We start from the raw sequence: 19205 nt of genomic DNA, 5'->3' as shown, positions 1-19205 counted from the left end.
TGATGATACCGTCTCTTGTCTTGAAGTACCGCTTCAACTTCTCAGCCTTCAATTCTTCAAGCTCCCGCTCAAGCTCTAGCCGGTCATCTTCACACAAATCATCGAGGCCGAAGTCACTGATGTTGTCTAGATTGATGCAGCTTGTGTCCTTGGGATCGGAGTTCATCGTGCGCTTCTTCGTTTCTGTCCCCAGCGGAGTCGCCAATTGTGTTGCCACGCAAAACTGCCGCGCAACACCAGGATAACCGTCGTACTTTCGTGACGACGAACGATTGCTTTTCCGGCAAAGCAACAAAGGATCCTCGATTTCGAAGAGGAGATACGGCCGCTTTTCAGCGCAAAACGGCAAAGATGAACCAAAACCCTAGGGTTGCTAGGACATGGCAGAGAAGAACGATAAAGAAAACGTACGTAAAACAAAAGTAGATTGTATTGTGTATAGATCGATTGGTTGGGGGTTTTCCTCAATCGGCCATGGCCTATTTATAGGCACGGAGGACTTATCGTACATTAGAACTTAGCGTACAGATATAAAACTCTACGAGCTAGCTAAACCGAATATATCCGTACAGATATAAAACTCTACGAGCTAGCTAAACCGAATATATCCTTGATTCGGTTACCATGTATGAATTAATACCTGCCTATTCTACTCGTAAGCAGATACGTGATAACTCCAAACAAGATCTAAACTTGGACGTGATTTGCTTGGTAGCTTCTGAACATGACGCTTCAGTCTGGCATCGGAAGCCTGTCCTATGCAGCAGCGTTTTAGCTTAACATATTTTAGAACTTGCCTTTGGTCGCCACGGTAGTCCATACAAAACTCCTTATAATTGTCCTTATTAAATAACCTTGTATGTTTGATCTGCCGCCGTGGTATTTGAATTCAACTATGATCAGACCTGCATTTTGAACTAAATAACAAGTCCAAATAGATATGTCAATCAACGATTAAATCACACACTTTAAATTAATTTGGCCAATCATAAAAACCAGCTAGCCAAATTACGCCATCAACAGGGGGCTCAGGGCTAGGATGGTGAATATCAAAGAGCACGTTTATCAAAATCAAAAGTTTGCATCGAAACGATAGAAGCAATAGGTTCACAACCAACCTCCGCATTGTTAGGGAGAAAAGTCGGTGACTACGAAGATGCCTAGGACAAAATTTGAGGGAAATTTGAAACTAAAATTTTTGAGTGGCACAAGAACAGATTGTTAATGATACATGTGGAATTTCCTTTTTTTTTTTTGAAAGACCTGGCAAAGTGCTGGCTTTTCGTGAGGAGAGTAAAGAAGTTTACCAACTAGTGGACAGGATACAAAAGAGAAACATAGAGAAGAAATAAAAAAAAGGCTTTACATGAAGTTTAGCCAATTCGTCTCGCTAGGTTCCCGAAGGAGGCTGCTAGGCTTTTGGCACCAGCCAGGCTCCAATCCTCCTAAGGTCCTTGAATTGCAGCAACAATGTCAAACATAAGGCTCGAAATGAGCCCGGCTTTGAATTAACGAAGCCATCAACCGGCAAGGAGATACACGAGAAGTTACAACACACACGCGCTAAACGCACAAAGAAACCCACACAGAAGACAACATAGAGAACGTCGAGCCGAAGCGCCAGCTTGAACCATGAGGAGGGGCCTTGTCTTCTGCGGCACCGGAGCAAATACGACCATGTCCACACCAACAATGTCTCTCACCGGTCTTACCTTCCCTTCAAAAATTATCCAGCTTCGCTCAAGCCAAAGCTCATAGGCTATCAAAATAACCATGGAATTGACTCCTTTTCTTGAGGCCAGAGGTTGGCTGGCGATGTGGAATTTCCTCAGTAATGAATATGATTATAGCATTTTTGTAGCGGAAACTTTGGACTGCAAAGGAGGAATAGGGCATTGTTTTTGCAAAGAAGATATCACTATAGCCATCTTACAAATAGTCACTTCTCACTCAACGTAGAAACCCATGATTTTTTTTTTGTATCTTTCGCACAAATCTTATTGCTCAAATCATAAGATTTACTTACAAATAGCTACTCCCTCCGTTCTTTTCTATAGTGCCTATAGATTTTTGGCATTTGTTTCAGAATATAAGGTTGTAGCTTAGCTTTTTTCAATTACTCCCTTCCCATTCAGCTCCCAAATCGTTCATCTCCCAAATTTGTTATAGTAAGTTAGGAAGATATGGATTTCCCAAATTTTACGTTGATCTAAAATCGTTCAGCTAGGGTTCTTGTGTAAAAAATACTCTTGCTCTAATTTCCATGCCAAACAAACTATAGGCACTATAGAATGGAAATATTTCAGTCAGGCTAGAAATGGCAAAATCAGCAGCAGAGGCTAGCTGTTTCCTCAGAAATGAAATAGCAAAGTATGGCTATCTTACAATAATTCACTAAAGTGACATGGCGTGCTCGTGGTACATCATTATTACTCTGCGTCTTTTACCATGTCCACGATGATCTTACCGGTGGCATGTCCGCTCATGCTCTTGGCCCAGCCCTCGTGCGCCCTACTCAGCGGACAGTCCTTGCTCAACGATGCCGTCATCAAGGTAACGACGCAGAACACCGCCATCCCTGCCATCCAGCTCGATTTTCATCGGCAACTATGTATTCCCGACTCGCACCCGAGACTAGATGACGAGTCTCGCGATCCGACAACCCAACCTCAGGCTGACCACCTCCGACGAAGGAGATGGACACCACCACGTCAGATCTTGATCGTCCTTAGTGATGCGGAGGTAGCCTAGTGGATACCCACGCCACCTACGGAGAACTAGTGTGGGAGAATCCCGCCTAGGCCCAAGCGGACCCAAGATTGGGGTTGCGCCACCCACTAGTGCCACCGAAGCCCCACCTCGGTCGCCTCTACCATGCCTCACCATCGCTTGGAAGGAAGTGTCGGTCGCCGCCATGCCCCTTATTGGCGACACAGGAAGACGGCCGTCGTGCCACACAGGCTTTGCCCGATGAAGCCATGGGCGGCAGCGGCGGGAGAGGGGGTTGGGATGCGGGAGGTCGAGGGAGGGAGGAGTGGTGGCCGCCCGGCGCGGCACGACGCCGCGCCACCTTGCGGGTGCGGGAGGTGTCTAGGTTGGCGCAAATAAAAATATGGTGACATGAGATACTTATCTTGATCATCGGTTGGTCCTACTTGAAATATGTAGGCAATGATTTGTATATGTATTATTATTGTTGAATAAAATGATTGGCTTTGCTGAACTCTTGGCGAGCACATTTTCCCTCGCTTCAGAAGCCGTCACCACCATCGAACCGCTGATCCATCTTCTAGGCAGAGATCCACATAGTCCTTGCCTCTCCTGCTGTTGATAACACCATGGAAGATCTGTCGTGTGTGGCACCTGCTGAACAGGCATGCCTCAGCGTAGCACTTGTCAGCCAGGCATGACTTGACATCTCCTCCTCCAGCACTTGTCTATCGGCGCTGCTACTCAAATGATGCTCTCAAGAGATAAAAAAGACACCACCGTGCCGCCATCGTCCGGTTTGGAAAACAAATCCTAGGGCTTCCCCCATAGCAACATGAGTAGGTCGACAATCGTTGCTCAACAATACCTTCATCAAGGTAACGGCACAGAACACCGCCATCGCCCGCAAGCCGGCTTGGTTTTCACCGGAAACTATGTCTTCCCGACTCTCAGCTGAGACTAGATGACGGATCTCTCGAACCGACAACCTAGCCTCAGGCCGACCACCTATGGCGAAGTAGATGGACAACACCGCGTCAGATCTCGGTCATCCTCAGTGATGCAGACGTAGCCTAGGGGAGACCCGCGCCACCGACGAAGAACCAGTGGGTGAAGCCCGCCTAGGACCAATCGGATCGAAGATTGGGGTTGCGCCACCCACTAGTGCCGCTGAAGCCCCGCCCCGGTCGCCTCTACCATGCCTCACCATCGCTTGGAAGAAAGGGCCGGTCGTCGCCATGCCCCCGATCGGCGACACAAGAAGATCGCTGCCGCGCCACACGGGCTTTGCCCGATGAGGCCATGGGCGGTGGCGGCGGGAGAGGAGGTTGGGATGCGGGAGGTCGAGGGAGGGAGGAGTGGTGGCAGCCACGCGCGGCGCGACGTCGCGCCGCCTTGCGGGTGCGGGAGGTGTCTAGTGTTGGCGAAGGTGACATGAGATACTTATCTTGATTATGTGTTGGTCCTACTTGAAATATGTAGGCAATGATTTGTATATGTAGTATTATTGTTGAAGAAAATGATTGACTTTGCCAATGTTGGGCTTAACCAGTTTTTTTTTTCTTTACGGAAGACATAATGAGATCCATCCTTGTTTTGGACCTTCTCCTCTAAACACTTTCTTTGGGTTTTGCCATTTCAGCCCAGCCCAATCGCCACCCCCACCACTCCACACACAACACTCCACCCGACACACACACACTTTCGTTCCTCGTCTAGCCCGCCGCCGCCGCCGGTTCCTTTGTTCCGGCCGCCGTCTCTGTCCCCGCAGTTCGCCGTATCCTTCCGATTTGTATCAGGGATGGAGCTGCCGTCGGGTCGTCGCCCCAGCTCGCAGTCGCTGATAGGATCTCGCCGTCGTTCCCAGCCACGCCGCTGCCCAGACGGCGGCGGAGACGACCGGATCAGCGCCCTTCCGGACGAAATGCTGCTCCAAATCCTCGTTCGCCTCCGCTGCGCCCGCGCCTCCGCCCACACAAGCTCTCTCTCCCGCAGGTGGCGCGGTCTGTGGAGGCACCTCTTCGAGCTCTCCTTCCGCGAGATCCCCTTGGACGCAGTCGACGCCGCCCTCCTACAGGTCGCATGCCCCGCTCTGTCCCGCCTCGAAGTAGAGATCCCCGAGGAACACGGGATTATGGACCCTGCTCGCATCTCCGCGCTGCCGCGCGGTTCGCCCCGGCGGATCTCGTCGTCGATGTCCACGGGGACTGCAAAGATCATGAAATTCCTATCGAGATTCCCTCCTTCCAACGCGCCACCTCGATCAAGCTACACGTAGCCAACCTTTATCTCACACTGCCGGCAAGGCGCGTTGAGTTCCCTATGCTGGAGAGGTTGTCTGTTGCCCACTGCCGCTTCGACAACATGAACATGGTTGAGCTGATCAGCCGATGCCCACGCCTGCGCGTGCTAGAAGTGGACCACTGCTGGCGTCTCGACACGCTCAAAGTTCACTCGGCGACCATTGAAGAGCTTGTGGTGGACGATTGGCTGACCAACGTTGATATCGTGGCCCCCATGCTTAAGAAGTTCAGGTTGAAAGCCACCATGGAGAGATGCTTCAGCGTGTTGTTCTCAGCACCGATGGTGGAAGATCTCTCGTGGTCATTCTCGTTTCACCATCAAAATGTCGGGATTGGCGAGATATCGCTATGGTGTGTGCGCGGCCTGAGTCTACAGACAAAAGAGCGCGCGCACGTCCTACTGTTGGACATAGATTTTGCGGTGCGTATTCTCTCCTGCTCAATTTACCTTGCCTTATTGTCCTGATGCTAGATTGTCTTAGTTGGTATTTTACATGACTGTTTTCTGTATAAATGGCCGAACCTCGAAATGCTGAGCTGATGGACATTCTAAATGGATTGATACTTTTGGATACCATGCCTTGGATTAGGTTCCTATAAATTGATTAAATAAGATGAGTATCAAATTTGGATAAGCAAATTTGTTGCCCAATAAAGGTCCAGTATGGGCCCTGGAGGAGTCGGGTTGCTACTCCACCAAGTCCCTGTACCTCAAATTGTCGCATGGGGCGGCAATCACACACTTCAAGGAAGTGTGGAGGACGAGGGTTCCCCCGAAGATCAAGGTCTTCCTTTGGCAGTTGATCAGGGGGCGACTGCCCTCGGGAGAGCAGTTGGCCAAGCGTCACGGCCCATCGAATGGGGACTGTGCGCTATGTGGGGAGTTCGAGGATTGTAATCATATCTTCTTCAACTGCCACTTGGCTAAGTTTATGTGGGCAGGGATTAGGGAGATCCGGTCGTGCGCTTGGAACCCAACAGGGGTTGGGGACTTTATCGCTATTGTACAGGGTTTGTCGGGGCGCCTCTGTAGATTAGCTTGGTTTACCTTTGCGGCTCAATGCTGGACGCTTTGGAATATTCGCAATAAGCTAGCTATAGAAGGAAAGGTCCTTGGCAGCCCGGCTGATGCTATGTTCAAAATGTCTATTCATATGCAGGGGTGGAGGGTTCTGGTCAGACGGACGGACCGGAGACTCTTGGACGTGGCGACGGACGAGGTTAGGCGGCTCCATGGGGCGACGAGGACATGAGCTTTGGGCGGGGCAGCGCTACTCGACAGTTCTCTTCGTCGTTGGCGTGTGATAGCGCGTGTGTGGATCCTGTTATGTATTCGTAGACTATGCTATGCTGTGCGGTGTCCCAGAACTTGTGTTGGTGCTTGTATGACTTGAGGTACCAGTCGTGGTGGCGAGTGCGTTGTATCGTCGAATATGTGTTGTGGGGCTATATATATATATATATATATATATATATAGGGTCGCACTATTCTGAAACCGGTGCTCAAAATAATATTCTGAGCACCAACCGGCCTATAAGGAGGTGATCCGCGCTGGAAAATCGCACCGAACGGTTCCACATAAAAAAATGAACCACGCCAACCACGCCTCCACCCAGCCGGCCAGGCCCGCCCCCTTCCCCGGCTGGAGAGCCGCCGCTGGCGAGGATGCCTTCTTCCCCGGCCAGCCCGCCGCCTTCCCCTTCCTTCGGACTGCAGCACCACTGCTTTCCCCTGCCGTTTTTCGTTGTCCCCGCATCTGAGAGCTCCGGTCGCGCCGCCGGCCGCCGCCCCCTCCTGCATCTCCAGTATTCCGTCGCGCCGCCAGCCTTGACTCCGGGAAGCGCAGCCGCCGCCTTCCCCGCCCCCAGCAACCCCTGCAGCCGCCTTCCCCGCCCCCGGCGACCCCCACCGTTGTCCCCATATACGGGGTCAACCGCCGCTGCTGCTTGGAGAGGTCGCCCGCCGCCATCGCCGCCTCGGAGGCCCATCGCGCCGCCACCTCGAGCGCTCGCGTGCTGCCGCTGGAGGGCTCGACGCCGCCACCATCTCAAGGCGCGCTGCCGCCCGGAGGTCCCCTGCCGCTCCTGGTTTCTCTCGCAGCCAGCCATCAGGCCTGCTTCCGGCGCTGCTGCTCTTCCCTGCACGACACAGGCCGTCGCCTCTCCCCGACCTCACGCGACGCTGTCGTCAGCGACATGGCCACTCCAGTTCTAGCCGCGTTTTTTCTAAAAAAAATTATCTTAGTTTATCTGATCGGGCAGTACAAGCAGTTGGAAAAAAGATGTGCAAGCACAGCAAAAAGAATGCCCACGAAGAAAACATAGTGCAGGGTAGTAAAAAGTTCGATTCAGAACTGAAATAGCAATTACATAAGATGTTCAGTGATGCTTGCCAACAGTACAATCGCATTGTGGTATGAAGTAAACAACTTCAGGCCATGGAAAATACCCGGAGAAAAGACATTAAATCATAAAATTGAAATTATGATTCAGAACTCGTAGGTAGTGATTAAATTGCATCTCCATCACTTCTGCTAAGCCATCCATTTATGAAGTACTACCATCAGACAAACAAATGATGGTGTTTCCGAGAGAGGCAGTTGATAAAATAAAGAACCTGGACAAATTATGTGATTTTTGCAACAGCCAACCATTCATGTAGTACTACACATCGCTGCAGGGAGAAAGTGTAGGAAAATTGAAGAAAAACAAATGATATTTAGTTAAGATTTTTGTATTAGATTGCGCACATATAAAACAGGACACTACACTTATTTCACACCAATGTATCTTTGAAAAATAAGAAGGCGAGAAGTTCAATTGATAAGTATTGAAAAGTACAGCCCGATGGTTATCGGAAGTACAAGTACACCAATGAAGCATCTCATAACAATATTACATGATGTATAGCTGGATTAACTACAAAGAAGTACATGCCATAAATTTAGGAAGTACACTAAAAACAGTCCAAGAAGTAGATAGTGCGGTGCGGTGAAAAAAAACCATCACGATTCCCCGATCCATCTCCACCTCCCACAATATTTCCCCTGCCACGATAGTACCCTCGAGCCGCTGGTGGCTAGGCGCGCCGACCAAACCGCTGTCGGCCATGCGTCCCACCTAACCGCTGTCAGCCAAGCGTCCCTCTTGCAGCTCTCAGCTTCCACGTATCTAAATGCTGCTATGTATACTTCTGTAGCTACTTCAGTGCATAGGCAAATAATAATAATTAATAAGAAAAGAGAAAAGGTGAGGTAGCACGGGTGTGGTTCTGCAGTTGCTACGTATACTTCTGTAGCTGCTATGTATACTTCTGTAGCTAATGAATTTTGACCTCAAGCTTAAACTAATGTGTCTAAGTCACATTGTTCATTTCACTAAATACTTGTATTGGCAGTTCGCACCACAAAGTACAAAAGAAAGTTGCAATTCTTGTGTATAATATCCTTTTTGATTTATAGCTTTAATCTTAGTCACGAAGCACAAAACAAAGTTGTAATTTGCTTCGGCTTGTATGTGGTGTTCATCAAATACTCCATGGTATGGCTACGAGGACTATTTTTTATCTTAATTTGGCCGGATAAATACAAAATAGTCATTTCATATGTACAACAATTCACGAACATAAGTACAATTATTTGTCGCGAAGAAGTACACATATTAAACGCAAAGAAGTACAATTATTCATCGCAAAAAGAAGTATAATTATTCGTCACGAGAAGAATACAAAATCGTGGAGAATTACATGGATAAATAATGAGAAGTTCAATTAATAAATGTCGGGGAGTACACACCTTGCGGTCAAGAAGAACAAGAAAACACATGTTTGTCAACAAAAAAATACCAAAAAAACATCAAGAAAAATGTTGTAGCATATGCTTCCGAAAGAAGTAGACTCCACGGGAAGTACAAGCGTAGATTCGAGGAAGTACGAGTATATGAGTCCGCAAGTTCAGGTCTATCGTTTCGTTAAGTACAACCCGTTGTCTAGAGAAGTTCAAGTCGGTCCTCAGAATATTAAACTAGTTCTCATTCCATATAAACCTTCTTGGTAATTAAAATGTCTGCTGGGAAGTACAACCAATAGCGCCGGGAAGTACAAGACTTCGGGTTTAGAAAGTACAAGGCTTCTCTTCCAGGAAGTTCACAGTACACGTAAAGTGGTAAAAACATAATAAAAATCATCTAATTATTTACCTCACGGGAAGTACAAGCAGTGATTTCCAGATGTACAAGTGGTGACTACGGGAAGTACAAAGGGTTGGTTTTGGAAGTGGAAAAGAAAATTATAGTTGATTTACTAAACACTTTATGAATCGCGCCGAGAAGTACAACCACATTGCTCGAAAAGTACATGCTCATGTCGCGGGGGAGTTCAAATACTTGACGCTGAGAATTACTACCATTCAACACGAGTAGTACAACCACTTAACATAGTAAGTAAAAAAACCGGCAAGATCTAAATGCACAAAAACAAAATAATCCCATCATCCGCGAGGAAGTTCGAATACTCGATGATGAGAAGTACAACCATTCAACACAGGTAGTACAACCACTTATTTAGGAACTACAAGAAAGCCGATAAAAATTCTAATATACAAAATAATCTTGTCATCCGCGAGGACGTACAAAGACTTAAAGCTAAGAAGTACAATCGTTCGACACAAGAAGTACACCCACTTAATATAGGAAGTACAAAAAATCGACAAAATCCTAATGCACAAAAAATAAAAAATAAAAATCCTCATCCGCGGGAAGTACAATCTGTGATTCCGAGAAGTACAAGCGGCGACTGCAGGAAGTACAAGCGGTAACTACGGGAAGTAGACAGTGTTCAGATAAAATTTATTAGTTTTTCTGAACAGCTTCGTGAAACAGCATCAAGAAGTACAACCGCATTGCCCGAGCAGTACAAGCTCATGTCGGCGGAAGTTCAATGCTCTGTTTTTTGCGAGGCGGAAATCTATTGTGAAAATCTCATTGTTTTGTTCACTAACCAACTCAACCATTGCCACCCAAAGCTTTATATGATAGAGTATGAGTCTAATTTCATTACCTACAACATTTCACAACAAATAAATGGATCAAATTCATCGAATTCGAGTCATTAACTCGCAAAGTATACCGGAAACATGATTTCAAAACTTCTAAAATTACTTTTAAACCGTTTGGATTTGGCAAAAATGGTAGATACGAAAAAGATGCGCCCTTTCAACACCTTTCCAACCGTATATCATTTGCATTGTTTCAATATACCGGATGGAAATCGCGGGCAAAATCATTCGGTGCCCATCACATAAACCGGGCGGACAGTAATTCAAGTTGTTCTCTTAAACTGTAAGGAATCAGAGAAAACAATTGGAATAAGAAAGTTGCGCCTAGTTCATAGCTTTCCAACGCCATATTATTTGCATCATTCCGACAAACGGTTGAAAAAATTCATCTAAATTACTGTCCGCTCGTTTTTTAGTACGTCCGAAATTCGGTATTTTCAAAATTGTTCAAAAACTGTGAGGATTTTGAAAAAACTTAAAACATGAAAAAGTTGCGCAATTTCATTATCTATCCAACGGTATATCATTTGTACATTTCCGATAAGCGGTTCGAAAATCAAACTAAAAGTTCGTTTTCTGGTCAGATAGAAGAGTTTTCGTATTTTCAAAATTAAATTTAAACCGTGCTGAATCTGTGAAAGTTGTGAACATGAAAAAGTTGCGGTTTTTCATTATCTATCCAACGGTAGATCATTTGCATAGTTCTGACAAATGGTTGAAAAAATCGTAGTGTAATCAGTAGCTCTTAAGAAAATGGGAAGTTCAAGTAAGTTCCGACAAAAAGGTCAACCCTCTTATCCAGGAAGTTCAACCTTGTGTCCAGGAAAGTACAAGTCGGTGCTCAGAATATTATTCTGCAACCGGTTGCAGAATAGTGCTGGTATATATATATATATATATATATATATATATATATATATATATATATATATATATATATATATATATATATATATATATATATATATATATATATCGACGCGGATTTTCTACCAAGGGTGGTAGCTATGCATAGGGTAGCAGCCGTTGGATAGAGGGAGTTCTGATTCTACTCATGCCCAGATCAAATACCCAGGAGCACTTTCACTGAATGGCCGTTTGTGCTCCGTGATTGCATGCAGTCTAAAATGGCAGGAAAAAACGTTGCCACATCTTTCCTACACTTTTTTTAAACATCATTCCACACATTTGTGTCGGCAACGGTGGTGACCATCCGTGGTGTGAAAATTTAGCTTTTTTTACTCCTTTTGACAATTTGCACGGGTGACGGTAGCCAGGTCAAGGGTGCTAGCTCCATACCATATGAAATGTGTCATTTTTTACTAGTTTTCACACATTTTTGTCGGCACGGTATGGTTTAATAAAAAATTATGTCCTACGAAATGCCATGGTCGTTGTTAAATGGTAGTTAATTTATCCGCGTCATTTTTCCAAAACATTTATCTATTGTAGTTTGCACTTTCTTCAGAAAAGATTAATCGGCCTAGCTCAGCATGGTGCCATGCCGTGTGCAATTGTCGTTTTTTACATGTTTTGATATTTTGCATCAGTGACGGTGCCCGCGTGCCATACCGTATGAAACTTCTCTTTTTTACTCGTTTCCAAACAATTCAGACGGACGGCGTGGTCAGCAGTCGTTGCTAAGTGGTGGTTGAATTAGCCGTAGCATTTAGCAAACGCACTGTTATCTTTTAGCTCTCATATTTTATGTGGTTCACAAGTAGAACCTGTCTTTCCGAGCAAAATATTTGTGGCTTCGCGATGGCGTCTTCTGTCCCGACAGATGGGTGCTTATTTTCTGTTCTCCCCCCTCCCCCTAATATGAATTGACAACAAACCAAACAAGTCAGAAGATTTGGCATGAATAATATTTTAGAAAGGTTAGCTAAGGGGCATGAACGAAACATGTCCTAGCTTATCTTATTTTGGTGGAAAAAAACAACGTCAACTAATATGGAACGGAGGAAATATCCAGTAGTACGGAGTATATAAAAGATCTCAAATATATATACGTCCTAATTTACAGCGTTTTAGCCGTAGAAGTCTCAAATTCTCAATGGATATTGTGCAAGTCCAGCAAAGTAAAGAGAACTCAAGAGTGCGGACAACTAAAACTAGATGGAGTACTTCATCATCGCCGGTACGAATCACACGCGAGTACTACTAATTAACTGCTCATTTAGCGGCCTCTTCTTCTCGAGGATCTCCAGCAGAGCAGATGGGCATCCTGTCTTGAGCTTCTCAAGACCATCGGGCGATACCAATACCACAACTAGGTTACCGGGAGAAGAGAGGAACCGCATGCCCGCCTCCCTCAGCACGGTGCAAACCATGACGCTCGGCCAGCGCCAGTGTGGCGGTCACGGAGCTCGTGTCGATGTGCTTGCACAGCGCTTCCTCGCAGGCGAGCTTCAGCTCCTCCAGCTCGTACCTGTCCGCCGCGGCGAGGAGCCGCTCCGCCATCGCCTCGAGCTCCGGCGGTGGCGAGTTGGTGTACATGACCCGGAGCAGCGCCTTGCACACGTCGGCGTCCATGTCGCCGACGCGTAGCTCAGCGACGGTGTCGTGCGGGGCGAGAGCGAGGTCCGCCTTGAAGACAGGGGATCGGCCTCGAGCACCCATCTGTGCGCGGCGAGCGTCTGCTCGTCGCCGACCACGATCTTCACGTTGGGTTCCTATCTTTTCCAGATGGCTTCCGTGATGCCAAGCACAGGGAACGGCTGTGGCGCCTTGGCGAGTTCCTCCGCCGCAGCGACCTCGTCCATGTAGTCCTCGGTGTTCAGCCCGAGGTTGACGGTGACCTCGCAGAGGACGGAGAGGCAGTCGTCCTCGAGGTGCTTCTCCTTGTCCGAGTACACGACGGCTTCCAGGACTTGTTGAGTATGCTCAGCTTGTACCCCACCGTGGCGTCGCCGCTCTTGGCGTGGCTGGCGTGCCGGAGAAAGAGGGAGATGCAGCCCTGGTTCTCTTCTGCGTCGCCGTTTGGGTAGCACTTGATACACCAGTTGTGGCCGCCGACGCCGAACTGACCTGACTCCACGGCAGCGCCATTGGCCACCTTCTCCCTGACCTGCGTGAACCTGTGGAGCCTGAAGACGTGAGAGCCGGTCGCCTGCGTCCTCGCGCCCAAGGTGGAGGCGGTGATCTGCTGCCGGCCGCCGACGCGCAGGGCAGACAAGAGCGCGGACGTCGACATGATGCCAATGTACGGGAGGGTGGATGATCGCGGCTTGCAGACGTTTATATGTAGGTTATAAAATCAGGACGAGAGCGTGTTGTTCATGGCTACTTGAACAACGCATCTAATAACCCTGTTGATACCCGCACATGCATGTATTACTTCCTGGACATACCACATCGTGGTATATGTGGGCTCTGGTACGTATGCTACCCAAACAGTGTTATTACTTCGGCTACAATCAATCAATTGGGCAGACATTATTTCCTAGATGTCTAAAAGGACACATTTGCAATACGAGCTATCCTATAACTAGATAATGCAATGGAAAGGGTTAGACTAAATGACTACTGTAATGGTTGCTGTAGGTGATCACCTTCGGTCCGTGAAGAGAAAACAACCAAAACAACACATTACTACGGATGCGGTCACTTACGGTCCGTGAGGAGAAAACAACCAAAACAACGCATTGCTACGGCTGCGGTGTGGTACACATGATTGAAAAAAGGGTGATGCCATCGGATGCTATCCACACGTAGTCAACTGAGAAACTGCCAACCGTGACCATCACTTGGTTGTTGTTTTAGCAAAAAAATTGCTACGGTCTTTAGGTACGATCTGCACCGTGGTATGGTTGATGTTTTGGAATTTAACCGTCCAACGGGTTCTTTTTCTATGGTACAAACCGTACCCGTGGCTGGTTGTTGTTTTAGTATTTAGAGGAGTTACGGTATGGTTAACTAACGGAGTTGCCTATTCGAAAACGGATGAAAACCAAATGGTCTAACACCGTGTGCTCCATATATGCTCCCTATAGAAGATCTAATGGTTGGATCTATATGCATAGCTACCACCCATGGTACCCCACTATTTTCCCCATATATATATATATATATATATATATATATATATATATATATATATGGCCGGGCCTTTGGCCTTATGTTTTAAAAAAAGTATTGCAAGTTACAGATCGAAGCATAAAAGCTGTTTATCTAGGTAAGTACAATAAAAAGGTACTCGTATTTTAGTATTGCAAGTCTAAAGCTAAGCTACCCTATATTCAACTAAGAAAGAACCAAACAATGAAAAGTGGTGAAATAGTTTAGTGTTGCTGTTCGGTGCATCTTCCTCTCCTGCTCAATTCATCCTGTGGTACAGTCTTCATGCCAGGTTCTCTTAATGCATGACTAAGATAAGCATTACAACTTCGTATCCAAGTATAAACGACCTTTTATCTAAGTAAGCACACATAAAGAATTATTGTTGTATTTATGTACTCAACTTTTTCCAAAACCCCTGGTGTCGGGCCGATATACTGATATGCAACAAACTACTGACTATTAACTATTAAATTCTGAAAACGCCATTCCAAAACACAACCATGCATTGGTAGCGAAAAGTTACTGCTACGGCTACTACTAGTCTACTACTGCATAGATACCGTTGCCAAGAATAGCTTATTGCTTACCAGCTATTGCCCCACCACCTCCTGTTCAACCAATCAATGCCAGCTGCTAGCCTTCTCTGCCATGTCAACTGCATGGCCTCCATTCGGACAGCACATTGCTTTTGTGCTTCTGTTTTGTTAGATATAGTATTAGCTTAGGTCTTAAGCTAACTAGGTAGTTATTGTTTGGCCAAAGCCGTACAGGCGTCACGCCCCTTCAAGCGGACGCGAACCTTGTAGTTACCGCCTCATTGGCACCTATTCAGATTGTATATATACCCAAGTTCTTGATCAATAAAACAGAGATTTCATTCTCACTTCTTTTACATCAAACATGTTTGACCTTGGACACTGGTATGGCCTCCAAGGAACCACTTTTCCATGGGTATGGTAGAGGTGTCATTCAGGATTTTAAAGGCGTCTAAGAGAGGTTTGGGGACGCTTTGACGCCTAGTCGCCTAAAGCGAACGATTTTTCAAGGCAGAGGGGTGGGGGGGCTCCTTGATTCATAAGCGCCACCTAGGCGACGCTTTTAAAACCATGGTGTCATTTAGAGCAAGTGCTGATCAGAAGAATAGTACAGTACCCAAGTTGAAACCAGAGCAACAGATGACAGTGAATTGAGTGAGTTTGGAATTTTAAATGAGGAAAGAGAACCAAGGTTTGATTATAAATTTTGTATGGCTGTAAATGGAGCCAAAGTCGGCAAGAGAATTAAACAAGAATCGAAGGATTTTTTAGTGCGAAGCCAGATCTGGGAACTGTATTTTGTGTTTTAAGCTTATGCATGTGCTTAAAATAGTGAGACGCTATAGCATTGTAGATTTCGTTGAGTAAATAGAATTTTATTTAGCTACCAAGTCCATAAGCCCAAGACCACCTTACCAGCTGGAAGCCTGTCAGGCTCATAATGCTAACCTGCCCACACATGGGGTGTCACCTGAGCTACCACAGATCTCCACCACCACACAACATAGTAATTGTTGTTACATCACATATCAATTGTTTCGCTCAATGTTCATAAGGGCTGAACAATATAGCGACATTTTGTTTTCAAGTTATCTGGAAGAGGTTAGATACATTTTAATTTGGCCAATGACTTTGGCCATGTTTGAATTGCAGTACTCGTCCCTGAAAAAGTAACAATATCGCTAGGGGAGCTTCCTAGGCTGATGTCAGGAAAGGCTTGCAAGGCGATGGATCGGCTTGATTGAAGTAAAAAAATTAGCAGTCTTTTATAAGTTATGGTCTTCAAAACGACAAAGTATTGAGAACATGCAGGCTTGAGGTAGTCTGGGAACATTGTGATGTAGCTTTGCTATGCTCCTGCTTAGACATTTCTTTTAGTCATGTCTGCCGAATGCATGCATAATAGTTTGTTGACCTTGGATCAAAAGTCACACATTCAATTACTTCTGCTTCACATCATCAAATTGCTTTAATAGTACTCTGAGTTGATCTTTTTTAAATTTCCTTTTCATGGACCTTCTATGCATTAGCACGAGGAATTTCTTCTGGACAGTGACTTGTTCCAGCAGATATCACCGCTTCCTGAATTTTCTGTTTTGGAGATGTATTTGGGATCATATGGACATGTTTTTGGAGCAATGATGTTGGATCTTCTTGGGACTTGCAACACTATAACCATGCTTAAAGTCACCATGCGAAGCTCACCGGTAATTCGCCAATCTGGGCACCATGATATATAATGCATTTAAGAGACCTGATTTTATATACTCTTCAGATGACTGTATAACTTGATACTCCTGTATGAGTAGGTTTTTCGGATTCATAATCAACAATACTTCACGATTTTTTCAGAGAACACAAGCATGCCCACCAGAATGTCTTTGCGATGAATACCCAAACTGGAGAAGTCAAACTATCCCGCTGATGTCTCTTGAAGAAATAGATATAGATGGGTTTTTGGGACTGGGCCACGAAGTTGATTTCTTGAAACTTCTGTTCAGATCCGCAACTTTGATGAAAACAATGGTCGTCAGGTTATCCCGTAAGCTTTTCCCAAGTGATGGGGGATATAAGGAAATGTGCAGCATCTTCGAGGCGAATCCATCCGTGAAATGCTATGTTTATCGCAGCTCTGAATGGTATTAAGCAGGTTATTGAAGCATGTCTATCTAATGATTCTAGTTGTAACTTTATATGACAGCTCCTACTAAAACTTGAGCTACTGCCCTATCTTCATTGGTCGTCTTCATGTTTTGCGGAAGATTTACGTCAGTACTGCAAACTTCTGTGTTGTCTTGGATTTTTTCCATTAAAATAGCATGAACTTGGTTGGCACCAGTAGCAGGTGCAATGGGAGCTCATGGTCTACAACTGTTAAGTAGGCCAGTTCAAGTATAAAAGAAGAATGGAATGGGAGGGCAGGCGCTAGTTCACTGGACCTGTTTACGAGTTCCTAGACTGGAGGTAGTAGCCAGTAGATGAGTACTGAAAGGGCTTCCTCTCCAGCTTCTCGGTTGAAGTACTTCAGTTTCAGCCCTGCTCATCAAACAGCGTGTCCAGGAGTTGTCAAGATTGCTGACGTCCAATTCGCTTACGCCATTGTCTACCTTCACTTCTATTAATTCCCAGCGGAGTCAAGCACATCGAAGCTGAAAGGACGGTGATTGTTTCGTTTTAGTGTGAAAAGTTATGGGTCATGAACACATAATCTCTATGGCTATACCGCCTGTGCTTTTTCTCAAATGCGTGGATTTGACACGACTGTTTGGTTTCCTCTTGTTCGTGCACTAAATTGCACACGTTTGGGCAAGTTCATGTTAAGGACGTACACAGTGCTGAGAGCTTCCGTACTGTGCGGAGTGAGAAGGTGTTAGTGGCAAGCCTTACCCTCACGAAATCCAATGTGAGGAGACCGCGACTCGAACCTGGGCAAGTTCATGTATGCACAACAAATTATGTTTAAAAATAGGGTGACATGAGATACTTATCCCGGTCATCTTTTGGTCCTACTAGAAATATGTAGGCAATGATCATGTATGCACAACAAGTTCATGTATTATTATTGTTCATGTATGCACAACAAGTTCATGTATTATTATTGTTGAAGAAAATGCTTGACTTCAGCAATGTTAGGCGTAACCAGTTTATTCTTATTTTAACGGAAGACATAATGAGATTGATTAAAAATTCCATCCTTGTTTTGGACCGGTAATGCTACACATGCGGATGAAATTGGCTATGGAACGCTACGCGCTGACGTGACGAAGGGACGGTGGAGCCAGCGTGGGTAACTTCTCGCTCACAGGCGAAAGAAAATCAGTTACGAAAAATATCCCCCATCTTCCCAGTAGAGCTCCACTACTTCATGGGCGGTGAGGCGGCCTAGACCTGGTCGGCGGCGGCGCGGCGACCTAGCCCTCATCCTTGGCGGCATGACGACCTAGCGCTCTTCGGCGGTGGCGCCGTGACCTCTCCGTCGTCATCGTCAGCGCGGCGACCTAGCCCTCGGCGGTGGTGGCGGCGGCGCAGCTCCCCCTGTTCTGCAGCTGGACGGTGATTCCCCTCTCTTGCAGACCCATCTCGTCAGAGTTGGTCGTTAAAACTACAAGTTTCAGAAGTACCAATGCAAGTGTGGCATCTTGCTAAAGAATTTTGTCTCTCTTAATGCTGGTCTCTTACAATTTCATTTCGTGGGTATGCCACGGCCGGATGGATGAGGCTAATGTGGTCTGCACTGAGATCAAGGCGAGACGATTGCTGCCAGATTGCTACTGGATTCTTTTCTGCAGGAGCATACAATTTTATCTAGTGGATAGTCCTGGGGATAATTGATTGTATTGCAGCCTGTAGTAGAGCTAATGAATGTAGAAACAGGGCTGGGTTGTATGATTTCTTCTCAGGGTAAAAGTTGTGTGACACAGCTTAGTTGTGCACTTCCATGTGTTATCTTTGTACCATACTACTTTGTATAAGCTTCACGTTTATATTTACATGAATACAGATTGTTCAGATGTACCGGCACTTATGTCGTTGTGCCATGTTGTACTGCTGCTAGCTCATGGTCTGGCTACCAATTAGCTCCACTACCTGGTTCTTGTTTGTGGTTCTGGGGTACATTTGGATGTTGTTTCGACAGTTTTCTAGCTGATAACATTCTGGACTCAAACGCATGCCAGACAATTGCTCTTCTGAACTCAAACGAGTTCAGTTGTACATTACTCTTTCTGTTGGCATGTCCAAGGGAAAAGAATGTGATGTGTATAGTATTGGATGGTACAGGCCTGAGATTCTGTGAACTACTGTTGCTGGTAGCTTGTATGCTATACAATGTGATATGTTGTATGATAAGATAATAAATAATAAACTCTTTTGATGATAAATTCATTATGATATCTTGTTCTATTCCAATACTGACAATTGCAATCGCATATAATTCAATAATCAGTTCAAATACACTGTGGAGAAACCAGATTCCGAAACATAAATTCGTTTACTTTCTACTACCCTGTACATTAAAATTTCCAAGTGCATAAAAGATTATA

The 19205-nt window shown here is 45.7% G+C and overlaps 1 pseudogene; it reads right to left on the bottom strand.

The window, feature by feature from the left end:
• Nucleotides 1–12213: 12213 nt before the first annotated feature.
• On the bottom strand, nucleotides 12214–13262 carry LOC127304188 (BTB/POZ and MATH domain-containing protein 2-like; annotated as a pseudogene).
• Nucleotides 13263–19205: the final 5943 nt, after the last annotated feature.

This window comes from Lolium perenne, chromosome 5, assembly GCF_019359855.2.
Source record: "Lolium perenne isolate Kyuss_39 chromosome 5, Kyuss_2.0, whole genome shotgun sequence".
NCBI lineage: Eukaryota > Viridiplantae > Streptophyta > Magnoliopsida > Poales > Poaceae > Lolium > Lolium perenne.
Note: the sequence above shows the minus strand (reverse complement) of the source record. Positions and strands in the feature narration are given on the sequence as shown.